Genomic DNA, 16,210 nt, shown 5'->3' on the forward strand with positions numbered 1-16,210 from the left:
CAGAGTTATTTTGTATTCTTATAGACAAACAAAGTTTATTTTGTATGTTTACATACAAACTGAGTGATGAGTTGTTATCTACTATTTTAAAAGCTTTTCTTTATAATGCATCTTTACTACTGATTTATATCGAACTGAGTTGATTAAGTTTGAGTATCCTTGAGTTGAGTTGAGACGAGATAAGTTGTTTCTTCAGTTCCAGTTCAAGCTTATGTCATGTTTTATATTTCCCCTTGCATGCTCGTACATTTCATGTACTGACGTCATTTGGAATGCATCCTTTATGATACAGATACAGGAGATCAGGGTCATCAATATGCAATTCATTGATACCATTCGTAGTTCCAGAGTTATTTGGTGAGCCTCCTTGCTTCTGGAGGATCCTTTAGTATTTCTATTATGTCATGTTATTTCAATTTTGTTTGGATAATCGGGGGTCTTGTACCGACATCCCTCATAGTATTAGAGTCTTCATAGATGGATAGACAAACAATAGTAGTTCATGAGTCTTTTTCATTTCCAATGTTTAATGTTTAATGACTTCAGTTACCTTTTTGGCTAGTTGAATGTTTTATTTTAAAAATATTTTGAGTTTACTTTTTCAAATAGTTGAGTAAAGTTTGCTTTTAAAGCTATTTTTATTATTGAGTAAGTCTTCCGCTGAGAGTTGAACCAGGCCAAGGGTTCGCTTGGGGCCAACAATGGTTCTCGAGTACCAGTCACGCCCAGGGTCTAGGCACGAGGCGTGACATAAATATATTGTCTATTCTTCGAATTGTGAGACGAAGAGGTAGATAGACCAAAGAATAAAAGAGGTTTGATCTTTCTTGCATATAACTTGATTAGATTTGTGTTAAGGATTGACACCCGGACAAACACCAAGCTTGGTTATGAAACAAGACGAAATATAAATTCTCGCCAATTGAGTCTGTCTATCCCCGCTCAACGATGTAGTTAGATAATCAATTGGAGTAGGCAATTAGAGGTCGGGAGACCATGGTCATAAAATCAACCTTGAAAATTAGTAATTTGATAACCGTAGTTAATTATGCATGAAATGTGATACATGAAACCTTAAGCATGTTGCAGTCCTGGAATTTTCCAACTATCGTAAGTAATTTTATTATTTAATTCTTTCATTCTTAGTATTTAAATAAAAATCAAATTCTTTTGGCACTCTTAAATAAATAATTAGACTAGTATAATTTAGTAAAACAGTTAATTGACAAGTCCTTTGGGTTCGATAATCCAACTCTTTTAGAGTCAGTATATTACTTGTGCGACCACGTACACTTGAGTGTGCAATTGGGAGCAACACTAGCTCACATAGTTATTACATGATTCACTCGAAGATAAAATGGTGATAAATATTACCTTAAAAGAGTAGCAACAACACCTGAAAAAATTGCTTCTCCTTGAAGAATAATTCAAATCACAAGCAAAGAGCAGAAAGGAGTAATATGGTTTCTACGAACTTTTCAAGAGTGAAATCATGTTGTAATTTTATAGATTTTGGCTAGGATGGAAGCGGAACCCTAAGAGAGAGTTTAGAAGTACATTGATTATACTTTGGAAAAAAAATAATGGGTTAAAACAAAATAAGAATAATCTATATATAATCTGAAAATTTTCACCAACTTAGGGGGGGGGCACACCAATTGGTTGTCTACACAGTCTCACAAAAATGTGAATATCTTTCTATTCCAATGTCTTATTGATGAACAATATACTGAGTTGAAAACTAGACTTGTATTAATTCACTTTGATAATTAGTAGATCCTCTATCTCTTTTAAATTGGGAGATATGTTTGTTCAAAGTTAGACCTTGTATGAGACCGTTTAGAACACTCTGCCACAATGAATTTTTAACTTGAAATTGTGTGTTAAGGCTTCCCTTGGCCTAAACTTAGATTAATACTTCAAATACTTTCATATATGTTCCTTGATAAAATTATCCATTTGTAGCTGTATTTGAATTTTTTGACGTCAACATATTAGAATATGTACTAGTAGTTATGGGTGTTACATTATTCTCCCTTTAGGAAAAAATTTCCTCGAAAAGAGTTAATACTTATGGGCAAAGTCTTTAGATAATTTCTCAAAATTTTGGTAGAGTCTCCTTAGTAAAATGGACATCTCAAAACCAGAAGAGCAGAAGAATTCAACCTATAGGCCTCGCAAAATGGTACAATATACAATCATTGCAAGAATATATATATAGACACTCACATTATTTCTTGTCATATAATACAAAATCATAATATTTAAAAGGATTTCACCTCATTCTTTCACAAACTGAACTATCATGCCTTCAGTACAAATACTATATGTAATACTTCATAAATAATAACCTCATTAACATCTGAAATGTTATAATGAACTCATAAAATAGGCTTCTTGAAGAGAAACTTTAGCTTGAAAAAAATGAGGGTATTCCGATCTTATTTCTTAATCGGCTTCCTACATCATCTCCTCATCATTACTATTCCTACATAACACCTTCAGTGAGGCCACTTTCTTGGCCTAAGTTTTCAAACTTGACGATTAAGAATAACAATTAGTTTTTCCTCATATTACGATTTGTACATTTTGTATGGGGACAATACCTAAAGAATATCTCATTGTGACAATCCTAACCCAACGTGAGTGACACCCACACTAACCCCCTGGTGGAAGAACAAACTATGTACTGCCATCTAATAATCAAACAAATAGGTAGTTTCAAAAATTTTAAAACAATTTTTCAGTAATAAAAAGCAATTTCATAGTTACAAAACTAAGTCATCAAACATTGCAGAAGTAACTCTCCTAGAACCTGAAAGTCGTGGTAGCAAAACTCTAACTATTTGGAATAAGGAGATGCAACTCTATACTCAACTATTTAGAAAGTTGCGTGAAGATGCCCTATACTCAACAAAGAAAGAGCACGTACAGTATCAGTATACAATCACAATGTACTTGTACGATCATCGACTAGTTCCAGTATATGAGATATGAAGAAACAACTACAACCAACTAACACAAATAATACACAATCATAACACAAGTATAAAATAGTTCAGGCTCCCAGTCCTTACCCTGAATTGACATGCACAATAATTATGAAACTTCACAGTACAACAAACCTTCCAGTTTACTCATGGAATTAGTGTATCGACGTGGTACCCGTTTCCATTATTAGTGTACTGGCATGATACCCATTTCCATTGTACCGCGTAATATCCATTAGTGTACCGATGTGGTACCCAATCCAACAAATATATGTGTTGGTGTGTCATTTGATGCTATTATCAAACACACAATACAATCACAACCACATTGAATAACAATCACATATGTATATTCAAGTAACATATTCATTACATGCGGTTGATAACTTCTTCATTTTCCATCATGTTCTTTCCATTTTACCTTATCATATATAATGCATGCATTACTAATGAACAGTTGACAAGCACATATAACATAAGCGGGAAAACAAGCAATCATCACCTACCTTGAATCAAGCCTGGAAAACTCAGATTTTTATTATGAATCATGATTGGTTCTTGGTCTATAATTAATAGTATAACATATAATTAACTCAACATGGCCTAATTATACCAGATAATACTCAAATCCCAATCCTAAGCCAAATTAATGATCATTCTACTTAAACTAAGGTTTTTCCCACCATTGATTCAAGTTAAAATCCTCCCCCAAGAGTAATTCCCTAGATTCTAAGGCTTAAAAATCAAAACACAAGTTAGAGGAGTAAGTAACTTACCTTTATCAAAGAATTGGTGGAAAAACTAAGGAAAGCTTCCCTAAATCACCTTTTCTTTTCCCAAGAATGAAGTTACAGAAAATTGGAGATTTTTGTGACTTTTCTACATAAAACCCGACTAACCTCGATAAAGCAACCCGACTTTCTATAACAACATTGCCATAGTAGCCCGCCTGTTATAGCGAGAATTAATTTACCCCGCTATAGCAACTTGTGCAGAGGTAAGAGACTCAAAAATTCTCCCCAAATACCCTATTTAACGACATACTTTCGAACGTTGATGTTCTATACTAACCCCTTCATGCCAAGTCTGATATCGAGAGTTCTATATATCTAAATTCACTTATGAGAGGTCCTATGAATTTTTTAATGTCTTAGCTACTAGAATACTTTATCCAAGCTTAGATATGCCCCCCTAATCCCTTTACGGATTTCCCTAGACCTCACATTTCTCTGATTCCTTCCATGACTTAACCTAACCTAGAATTTTCAAGTCACTATCCAAAAAGTTTTCTGACTCAATTCTTTCACCATTTTTCTATCCATAATTACTTTAAAAAATTGTTACACCCATGCACTTCCACAACTCGGCATTTTGAAGCAAATCACGCTGACAAAATTCTCATCCGAATATGTTTACTAAGAATATTAAGCGAGGTCAAATATTTGTCAAAACTTCACAATTATCTCACTTAACAGCTCAAACTCATACAGAAAGCTTCGGGGACCAAACAAACTGTGCCACTAGCCCAAAATAGACCCTAAGAAGCTGATGGAACTAACGAGAAATTCATACAACATCAGATCCTCCAAATGTTGATCAACGTCAACTCTTTCAACTTAAAGCTTCCAAAAGGGAAAAACTAACTCAAAACTCTTTTGATCACATTGGAAAGCGTGCCACCCACCTCACACAAGACAAACACTTCATAGAAGACATGAAAAGGGACAATATAGTAAAATGCACACAAAAATAAGCAAATGACCACGAGGGTCATTACATATAATGAGCTCATCTACACAAATAGGATGTATAATATTTACGCTAGGTACATAACATATTTAGTTTTTATCATATGGCCGTAATGGTATAGTGATCCTCGATAAATTTATTTACACACTTATATTTATAGATGGAAGTTATTTTTTATTAAAAAGGAACAATTGGAGTGTGTTCCGTCAAATTGTTCCATTTCATATTTTTACTTGCCAATTCATATAACTATTTCTTTATTATATCAATATTTTGACATATCTCAAGATTAAGCTCATGATTTATTTAATTTTTTTTTCACTCTTCTAGAAAATAATTTATGATATGTACTAGATACGTAGAGCTTAGGTCGTTCGACTAATTTTTCATTTCCAGGGCCTAACATTGACTCGAGCCACACAATTAGGGCAATTCTAAATTTTGTACACTACTTTTGTATACCATGCAAGTGTAAAAGTCATTGAGAGTTGAAAAGGTTGCAGAAAATTTGTTGGTGTAGGTTTGAACGAAACCAAGTATGGACAATACTTAGTTCCACGGTCCGTGGATCGTTATCATAGATGATGTCCTAAAAGTTGAGGAAAATATAAAGTCTCAGATGAATTTTTACTAGCCAACAAGAAGGCTCATGGATGGGTCTATGGGTCATGAATGAGGCTCGTAAATTGAGTCTCAGACTTACTGATTTAAGTGTCTTGGAAATTTTTGAGATACAATGTATGAAGGGGTTACACAGGTCATAGTTGGGATTGCGGATCGTAGAGGATGCTTGTGGTTCAACATCATAAAGATGGACTTGAGTACTATGTTTGACGGACGATCAATATGGTTTGTAGAAGGGAGTACAGACCATACATAGGGGTTGTACATGTGATTTCAATAATTCTTTTTCAGGATTATTTGGGATCTTTTCCTACCCTTTTAATTCCTAAACTATATCATTTATACCCTATTTCTTAGACCTATAACCATTTTTATATTCAAAACCCTAACATTCACTCTCAAACTCTCAAGAGCTCTCAAGTCTTCTTCTCCAAGTTCTCTCAAGGTGATTCTAGGGCTCTTCAAGTTCCAATTCTCCTTTCCAAATTTCAACCTACGGTTTCATCAAGGTATGTAAGAAATTCATCAATGGATTCCTCTTCACCTATTGAATTCAAAGAAACCTCAAAATCTCTCTTATGATTTTTACCCAAATTCTAGGGTTTCATGATTTATGTTGAGCTCAATTGATTTAAAGCTTATTTATCATAATTGATCTTATTATGCATGATTTGATCATGTTTGAATGTTTTCAATGATTTTTATATAAACCTATGCTATATAAGTGATTTTGATATGAAATCAAGCTTTGAAGATATGCATGCATTATTAATTGAATGATTTATTAATCAAGGGTGCTTTAGATAAAGTATCAAGCATGTTTTATGAAATTGATTACTTCCGATTTAAGTGCTTCTTAGTATGAAAGATGATCATGATTTAGTTACTTTAGTGTATTTTATGAATATATTATGAATTCATGATTTAAAAGAACTATTCTTATGACATGAAGTTTATGAATGATTTGATATTACTAGATTCTTACAATCTCAAAGACTATGAATATGATATAATTATGCATGTTTTTCTTTGGGAATATACTTAGAACCGAGTGGACTTTGGGATGGAGGCTCAGTCGTTAGTAGAGACATAATTCTTTTGTAACAATCCCATTGTCCCATAACTATGTGTCCCCATATGACTTAGTCTTAATTGACTCTAGCTAGTGGATCCACGTAAGCTCATGATTATAGTCCTTACTGTAACACCCCAGAAATTTTTTGAGCTGAGACTCGAACCATCATTCGTTGTGAGTAGGATTTTACCGAAGAAATTAAAATTTTCTTTAGTGTTAAGGTCACTAGATGTAGCACCTTGAGTTCCAAGAAGAACTAAAGAGAGTTCATTCCTAAGTTCTTCTAAGTTGTGAGTCAACTTCAAACGACATAACCTTCAGTACAGGATGAGTTAGGTGGGCTACAAGGTACCATATGAAAGATATTTGCATTATCTTTCCAACTCCGCCGAGTTTTCTAAGTTTTGAGTTTGGATAAGTGAGATATTCCCTTTTGAAGTCAGGTTACCCAGTTAAGGAAAGCTTTCCAAAAATAGTAAGGGGTATTTTGGTCTTTTCCTTACCCAATCAAATTTAATTCGTTTCTAGTAAGGGTTTAAGAGTCTAATACTATTAGCTTCATTTTTATAATCCTAATATACGCCTAGGGTTTTAGTTGAGAGTTCAAGAAGAGAAAAAAAAAAGGAGAGGATCAAAGCGTTCGTCGAGAGTCTTGTGTTTTGTTGCGGATTTTTGCCATGGGTTTAATCCCTAAGAGGTATATAAGCTTCCATAGTGTTGAGTTTGTTCACCCACACGCCAATCATGTTATTTTCAGCGAAATTTCATTCTTGAAGTTGAAAGATTAGAGTTCTTGATAAGTGTTCTTGAAGTTTCCTTATTGATTAAGTTTTAATGTAAGATTCTACCTGGGTCAACTTCAAACAACCATATCTCCTAGAATATAAAGAGTTACGCGGTCCATAACCTATCCAATTAAAGGTATTTGAATCTACTTTCCAACGCCATCAATTTCTAAGTAAAAAGTTATGACTATTTTAGTAACCTATATAGTGTTGTTACGAATTAGCCGACGGGAAAACATTAAGAAAGGTTGTTTTTGTTTTTTTTACCTCCAAGAAAACCCTAATCGAATTTCTTGACTAAAAAAAGACTCAAAACAATCAGATTTTCATCTTCACTAATGAAAAACATAATTCTTGGCCATAGAGATTTCAAGAAACTAATTTCAAGAATCTCAAGAAAGGTTTTCTTGATCGTTTATCTTCAAGCTAGGGTTTCAAGACTTCTAATCAAGTTCTTCTTCAAAATTCTTCAAGAACCTTGTTCTTTCAGGTATGTAAGACTATCATAGTGTTGGACTAGTTCGTCCTCACACCCTACATATACTTTCAAGTCAGTAAAAGAGAAATCTAGGATTCTACCCCTAGATTTGAAATTCTTGAGATAAGTTAATTTTGAGTTCTTGAGTTCGTGTTTCTTTTAAAAGTTCTATTCTTAATTATCAAATTGCTATATTGTTATCGAGATCCTTCATATCATGAACCATAACTCTTGAATTCATAATTCACATTCAAAAGAGAGTTAAGACTAAAGTTCAAGAGAGTCTTTGAGTTCAATTGTGAATCCTTTGAGATCAACTATCGATTTGAGCTACGTTTTGAGGAAGTAAGTATGAGAATGAAAAGAGTCGTATACATGAGTTCCATAATGTTATGTAGACCCTCGAGTCGAGTTATTTTATGCTCAAAATTCTGCATGAACCCTCTGAGATGAGTAGTACCCTGAAGTCCATGAGTTGAGTTGTTCTTGCCCATAATTTCGCATGAACCCTCTGAGTTGAGCATTCTTGAAATAAGTAGGAGCATTGAAGTTCTTGAGTTCTGAGTTGTTGAGTTCCGAGTATTGAGTTCTATGTATGGTTATTGAAAACCTTGGATTGAGTCGTTCATGTCCATAATTCAGCATGAACCTTATTTTAAGAAGTCTTTTTACAAATTGTTTTAAAATGTGTTTTAAAGACTTGAGCACTTAGTTGAGAAAGAGTAGAGTTGAGTTCATTTTCTTTAAAATGATATATGGGAACTAAGTATTCCCAATAGTAAATGTTTTTACATTTAAGATGAGTGGAAACTGAGATTTCCAAAAGAGTTTTGAGCAATTTGAGTACTATCTCTTTTAACAAAAAGATGAGTTTTGAGAAAGAATTTCTAAAACATGATTAGTATGACAATCGAGTATGTCATCAATGTTTAAGCAGCATGGTATCTAGATATACCATCAATGTATGGCAGTATGACTTCCCAAGTCATCAATGATCATATTAAAATATGATTTTGATATGTTTTTTTAGAAAGAGTTTTCAAAAATAGTTACTTCTTTAAGAGGTTAGTTTGAGCAATTATCTCAAACTAGAGAAAGAGCTATGTTTTTAAACATATGAGCTGGGTATATTTTGGGAGTAGTATTGAGCACCAATATGGGGACCCGAGTTCATAATAACTCAAGTCTTCATAAACCATGTAGCCAATATGGGTAGAAAGAGTAATACTTTTTAGATGATTCCTTAATGCTCTTAGCATAGACTAGTGGATCCACTTAGTTAAGGCTTCCTTTATGAAGGCAAAGTATAAGACAGTTCTGACAGCGTGGGCAAGACGTTGTATCATCACTTAGGCTCATAGTGATGGTTATCAGTTAGAGAAACTCCCACAGAGTTATATTATATTTTATTATATATAAATTGAGTTGTTATTGTATCCTTCAATACACTAAGTTGATTTCTACTGTTTTAAAAGCTTTCCATATACTGCATGTGTATTATTGCTTTATATTAAGTTGAGTATCCAGAGTCAAGTTTAATATCGTTGAGTTGAGTATCTAATCTTTGAGTTGAGTATCTTATCCTTGAGTACTTCTGAGTTAAGTAAGTTTGAGTAGTTTTGAGTATCCTTGAATATTCCTTGAGTTGAGTAAGTTTGAAAAGAGGTAAGTATGTTTCCTTTTTATCAAGTTCAAGCTTATGTTTATGCTTTAGAATTCCCCTTACATGCTCGTACATTCCACGTACTGAGCCATTTGGCCTGCATCTTTTCATGATGCAGATCCAGGTATTCAGGATCATCAACATGAGCTTCGTTGATACCACATGGAGTTCGAGTTAGCTATGGTGAGACTCCTTGCTTTCGGAGGGTTCCACTTTTACTTTCAGTTATATTAGTTGTTAGGAGGTCTTGGGTCTTGTCCCGACTTCCATCTTTGTCAGTTAGAGGCTTCATAGATAGATAGTAGAGTTTGAGAGGTCTGTTTCATTTATCTTATTAAATGTTTTAAAGACTTGAGTTGCCTACTGTTGGCTAGTTGAATATTCCATTTATATTCAGAGTAAATTATTTGAGTTAAATCTTTGTATTTGAGTTTCATGAATTTTAAGGGACACTCATGTATGATCTCTAACACCATTAATCATGTTAATCCTAATGCTATGGATAAGGGGAAGGCTCAAATGCATGAAAATGCAAACGAACAACATACTTCGATTCATAGAAAACAGACTCTGGTCCAATCCAATGTCCAGAATCCCAGAAAAAACAATCAACATACACATGGCATTAACCAAGTATGGCAAGCTAAGGACAAGCAGCAACCCCTTCAACAAGCTCAGCATAAGACCAATGATGATCAGAACCAGCCAGGTAACAGGTTTCCTAATGTCTCTAGCAATTTTTAACAGCAAAATCCCAACCAAAAAGGAAGAACTGACATCAATCCTAGTTTAGTTAAGGAAAAACATGAGCAATCTCAGTCCAGCAATGCCAAGAAGGATTATGTACCTGAACCTGCTCCCTATACTGTGGTCCAAACCTATGCTGCTAAACTTAGACATAATCAATCTAAAATGATTAATAATATCAAGTTGACTACCCCTGAGCTCACGTCAAAGCAGGGATTTCCAGCAGTGTTATTTGAAAAAAAAAAAGTTCTGGGGGAATTAGCAGATACTTGTAGATACACTCTCATTGGGAAGTGCACTAACACTATGCCCAAGATGAAGATTATTAGGAAGAGTTTCATTGTTCAGACTCAACTTTCAGGGGGGGTTAAGATTGCTCACTTTAATTCAAGACATGTCTATATAGACCTTGCCAATGAGTTGGACTACAACATGGTTTGGACCAAACAAAGAATGAGCATAGCAGGTCAACTTATGAGAATACAAGCTTGGACACCAGCTTTCAAACCTGCAGAAAAGACCCTTATAGTACCAGTATAGGTTTCATTGCTTGAGTTACCATGGCATTGCTACAACATGGACTATGTGACATGCATTCTATCTCCTATTGGAAAGGTTCTATACTTGGACTCAGCTTCCATACAAAAAACTAGATGGAGTCAAGCTAGGGTGAAGATCCAATTGGACCTCACTAAGAAGAGACCACCTCGTGTTTGGATGGGATACAAGGGAGAAGATATTACTGATGGCAGATGGCAATCCATTGAATATGAGAGTGTGTCTGACTACTGTCTCCATTGTAAACATCAAGGACATGTAGACTCTGAAAGTACTGTGAAACAAAGAGAGAAAGATCACAAAAAAAGAAAAGAAATAGAAGAAAAAAAAAAGCAGAAAAACACCAAAGACAAGGATAACAAGGAACAACAACAAGACAACCAAATAGCGCAGGAGCTGAGAGAAGAATCATCACACAATAAGAATAAAGGGCAGGATGCATCAAAAGAAGTAAAGCAACATCAAGAAGAACAATGGCAGACTCAAAAGAGAAAGAGCAACAACCATTTGCCAGCACAAAAAGGAATGCAAATGGAAACAGACCAACAGATCAGCAAACAGCCAGGTATGACATCCATCCCTACTTACAATATAATTGTTGATCTTGATATGCAGTAACAAACCAATAGTCAAGTAGAGGAAGAGAATCAACAAGAAGGAAAGAATGCAACTTTAACGTCACAGGTTGCACCAGAACCAACTCCTAAATCACATATGCATAGCAAGGTACCAATAAACCAATAGAATAAAGAGTAGGAAATACAAAACAGGAAGACCACATGTATTGACTTAGTGCTCCCCAAATCCCAGAACCCATTTAGTATTCGTTCTGATATTGTTGATGAAGTTGAAGGAGGTATGGATGGAGGGTGTCAGGAGAAGCCAACTAACTTGCATGAAGAGGTTACCAAAGGGGGGAATTTGACTCATGTTCTACATGAGGTTGTCCACACAGACCAAAGGCCTGACCTTAGAACTTCTGCTACCACTCAACAAGTCCCTACCAAACAGAATCATAACCAGACTAAGGAGATGGAGACTATTAAGATGCAAAAGGACCCAACTAAGGTGAAGAACACAGAAAAAACTCAGAAACAGTCAGTTGTCAAGGATAATACACCTAAGGGTACTCATAGTAGCAAGAAGAAAAGGGAGATCATCAGGTATCTGCATGTGAACAACACCATTAAAATGATACGGAGGTTACAAGAGAACAGACTAGCAATAAAGTTCAAGAAAATGAAGGCTATCAAGAAAAGACAACATAATGAGACTAAAGAACAAAGTAACACGGGCCATGATAAAAGGGAGACAGGGGATCAAAATCAGAAACAAACTACTAGTAGAACAAATCCTAAGTTTGATTATGATGTACTAAACTCAGAAGATGAATTGGATGAGGATACTCAATCCATCAATGAAATTGATGACAATGAGGAAGATGAGGAAACTAGTGCCCATCTTATTAAGGCATTTGGTTCCATATTTCCCTTGGATTATCAGGATGAAGTACAAGAAGTTACTGCACATCATGGGTTGTCTCCTAGAGGAAGGAGGACTCAGAAACAATCCAAGCAACTGACTACCACCAGCTCATCTGCTACTTCTAGCAGGCTAAACACAAGGTCCAAAAGCAAAGGTTTTTAATGATAAACACCATATGTTGGAATGCCAAGAGCATCAACACACAGGGCTCTCTGGAAAGGCTACAATCCCTCAAGAAAATACATCATATATCCATCATTGCAATTCTTGAACCCTTTGCTGACAAAAATCACATCGACAATTACAGAATCATGCTTAACATGGATAATGCTCTCTCCAATGACAATGGCATGATTTGGCTCTTCTGGACCAATGATATGACTTACACTCTCAAGGAATATGATGATCAACAAATCACTGGTGTAATCAAGTATGATGCATTTGTGGAGAAATTTATTTTTTCTGTCATTTATGTTAAATGTAAAGATCAGTTAAGAAGACCCATTTGGGATAGAATGCTCCAGATTTCAACAGACAATGTCCCCTGGTGTACCATTGGTGACTTCAATGTGATTACCTCAACTGAAGAAAAGAATGGAGGAGTGCCATATAATATGAACAAAAGCCTGTAATTCATTATTGTTAGTGCAGCTTGTGGACTGGTTAATTTGGGCTATAGTGGTCAACACTTCACTTAGTGTAACTAAAGAGCTGAACAGGCTAGGGTGTGGAAGAGGCTAGACAGAGCCATGGTAAATGACAAATGGTTGGAGATCATGCCTCAAACTAACATTAGTCATTTGCCATCTGTGGGATCAGATCACACCCTACTTCTCATGGAAATGACAGTGAATGATAATCAAGGTATCAAGTATTTCAAATTCCTACATTGTTGGGTTGATAATGACAGCTTCATGGACACTGTGACATCTTGCTGGAATAAAGAAGTGCATGGCAATCCTATGTGGAGATGGCACCAGAAAATGAAAAAAGTTAACTACCACTCTTACTGCCTAGTCTAAAAAGGAATTTGGAGACATTTACTCCAAGGTAAAAGAATTTGAAGAAAGGGTCAAAGTAGCAGAAGAGGAGCTGATTAACAATAACACTGAAACAAACAGACAGAATCTTCACTACATCAATGCTACCTATATCAAGTATTTAAAAATAGAAGAAGCAATTCTCAAGCAGAAAACTCAGCTTCAGTGGTTCAAAGAGGGAGCTGCTAACACTAAATAATTCCATGCCCTTATGAGAGGAAGAAGGAAGAGATTATTCATTCACAAGATTTGTAACAGTGCAGATGAATGGGTTCAAGGGGACAGTAACATTGCAACTACAACCTGTGAACACTTCCAGAAAATCTTCGCAGGCCATGAAACCAGAATTGATGAAAGAATTCTCCAACATCTTCCTACACTGGTGACACCTGAGCAAAATCTGATCTTATAGGAGATACCCAATATGGAGGAATTGAAACAAGTTGTTTTTTCCATGAACCCCAATTCTGCTCCTGGTCTTGATGGTATGGGGGGAAATTCTATCAAACTTGTTGGGAGGTCATTAAAGAGGACTTACTTGCTGTTGTACAGTCTTTCTTCAATGGTTAAACTATGCCCAAGTTCATGTCACATGCCTACCTGGTCCTGCTTCCTAAAGTTGCTCAGCCTAATAATTTTTCTGAACTTAGACCTATCAGTCTGAGCAATTTCACCAACAAAATCATTTCCAAGATCCTAAGTGTAAGACTGGTTCCCATCATTCCTTACCTCATATCTCAAAATCAATCAGGGTTTGTTAGAGGAAGGAATATTGCTGAGAATATTATTTTGGCACAAGAAATCACTTATGGTATCAAAAAACCTAAAGAAGGAGACAATGTGATTATCAAGCTTGACATGACCAAAGCCTATGATAGAGTCTCTTGGGCTTACACTTGTTTAGTTCTAAGGAAAATGGGCTTTGGAGATGTGTTCATTGACATGGTTTGGAGAATCATGAGCAACAATTGGTACTCTATTATCATCAATGGAAGAAGACATGGATTTTTTCATTCCACCAGAGGTCTCAAGCAAGGGGACCCTCTTTCCCCTTCCCTATTTATTTTAGGTACTGAAAGTCCTCTCTAGAATGTTGAATCTGTTAAACTATAATATGTCATATAAAGGTTTCGTGATGGACCCCAAGGGCCCTAGAATTAATCATCTCATCTTTGCAGATGATGTGATTATTTTCACCTCTAGCAACAAGTATTCTATTAAGCTCATCATGGACACCTTGACTGTGTATGAAGATACTTCTGACCAGTTGATCAACAAAAGCAATAGTCACTTCATGGTTCCTGCTAACACTCCTCAGAACACTATCCAGATGATCAAATATTGTACAGGTTTTAGTCAAAAGAACAGTCCTATCACTTATCTAGGCTGTCCTTTATATATTGGGAGACAAAGAATCATTTACTATTCCCAAACTTGTGGACAAGGTGGCTAAAAGGATAAGTGGATGGCAGACAAGATTTCTTAGCTTTGGAGGAAGGGTGACTCTTATCAAACATGTTCTTCAATCCATCCCCATTCATACCATGGCAGCAACTTCACTTCCCAACACCACCATCAAGTACATGAAATGCATAATTGCAGATTTTTTTTTGGGGAAAGGAAGGAGACAAAAAGAAGTATCATTGGGCATCTTGGGAATCTCTGAGTTTTCCTTGTGAGGAGGGAGGTATTGGTGTGAGAATGTTGTCTGATATCTGTACTTCTTTACAATGCAAACATTGGTGGTTATTCAGGACCAAAGAGTCTCTTTGGGGATAGTTCCTTAGAGCTAAATTCTGCAGGATATCACATCTAGCTGCAAGGAAATGGGACAATAGGCAATCTCTTGTGTGGAAATACATGCTAAAAAATAGGAGCATGATGGAAAAGAACATCAGGTGGAAGATCAATTCTGGCAACTGTTCCTTTTGGTGGGATGATTGGCTTAGAGTTGGAGCTCTTGGTAATCTCATAAATGGAATTTCTAGTCAAAACAATACCAAAGTGCACCACTTCCTGCTTGAAGGAAAATGGAATGAATTTAAGCTCAGACAATAGGTTCCTCTTATATTAGTAACACAGATTCTGAGGATGGACATCCAGTTCCAAGCAGGGGTCAAGGATGAGGCCATTTGGACACTTAGAGAGGATGGAAATTTCTCCTGCTCCTCTGCCTGGGAAATATGTAGGGCAAAAAAACAAAAATCCAAGATCAACACTCACATTTGGCACAAACACATTCCTTTCAAGATTTTTTTTTTTTTGATGTGGAGATCTCTTAGATTCAAATTGCTTACCAATGACAAGATCATCAGCTTTGGTGTGGAACCTGCGAAGTGTTGCTGCTACATCAGATAGGGATGAGACGACATTAATCATATCTTCTCAGCAGGTTATTTTGCCACTCATATCTGGAAATTTTTCTCAGGACTGTTTGGAGTTGACTACCAATACACACCTCTGAAAAATCACTTACTAAAGTGGTGGAGTCTCACTCCTAGAAATGAGGTCCACAAACTCATAATTCAAGTTGTCCCTTTACTGGTCTCCTGGAACTTGTGGAAGAATAGATGCAGAGCCAAATATGGAGGGAAGAAATCCAGCATTTCAAGAGTCCAATTCATGATTTTCAAAGACACCAACCTTCTATTTCAAACAACCTATCCATATATACAATGGCCTATGAACTGGAAGGATGTTATAAGGATAATTGAGGAGTGCAGGCATGATATTAAAGTAAATCCAGTCACTTGGGAAAAACCACCTCCCAACATTTTCAAATTGAATACAGATGGAAGTGCATTAACCAATCCGGACAGAATTGGAGGAGGGGGCATTATTAGAGATGACTCAGGAAACATGGTATATGCATTCTCTATCCCCATTGGAACCAACAACTTAGCAGAAATACAAGTTGTTGTTTATGGTATTCAGTGGGGTCTACAGAATGGTTATAACAGGCTAGTCCTAGAGGTAGATTCTGAATTGGTTACAACATGGATCACCACCACCAACA

This window comes from Solanum verrucosum, unplaced genomic scaffold (assembly GCF_900185275.1).
Source record: "Solanum verrucosum unplaced genomic scaffold, falcon-dt-bn FXZP01000150.1, whole genome shotgun sequence".
Taxonomy (NCBI): domain Eukaryota; kingdom Viridiplantae; phylum Streptophyta; class Magnoliopsida; order Solanales; family Solanaceae; genus Solanum; species Solanum verrucosum.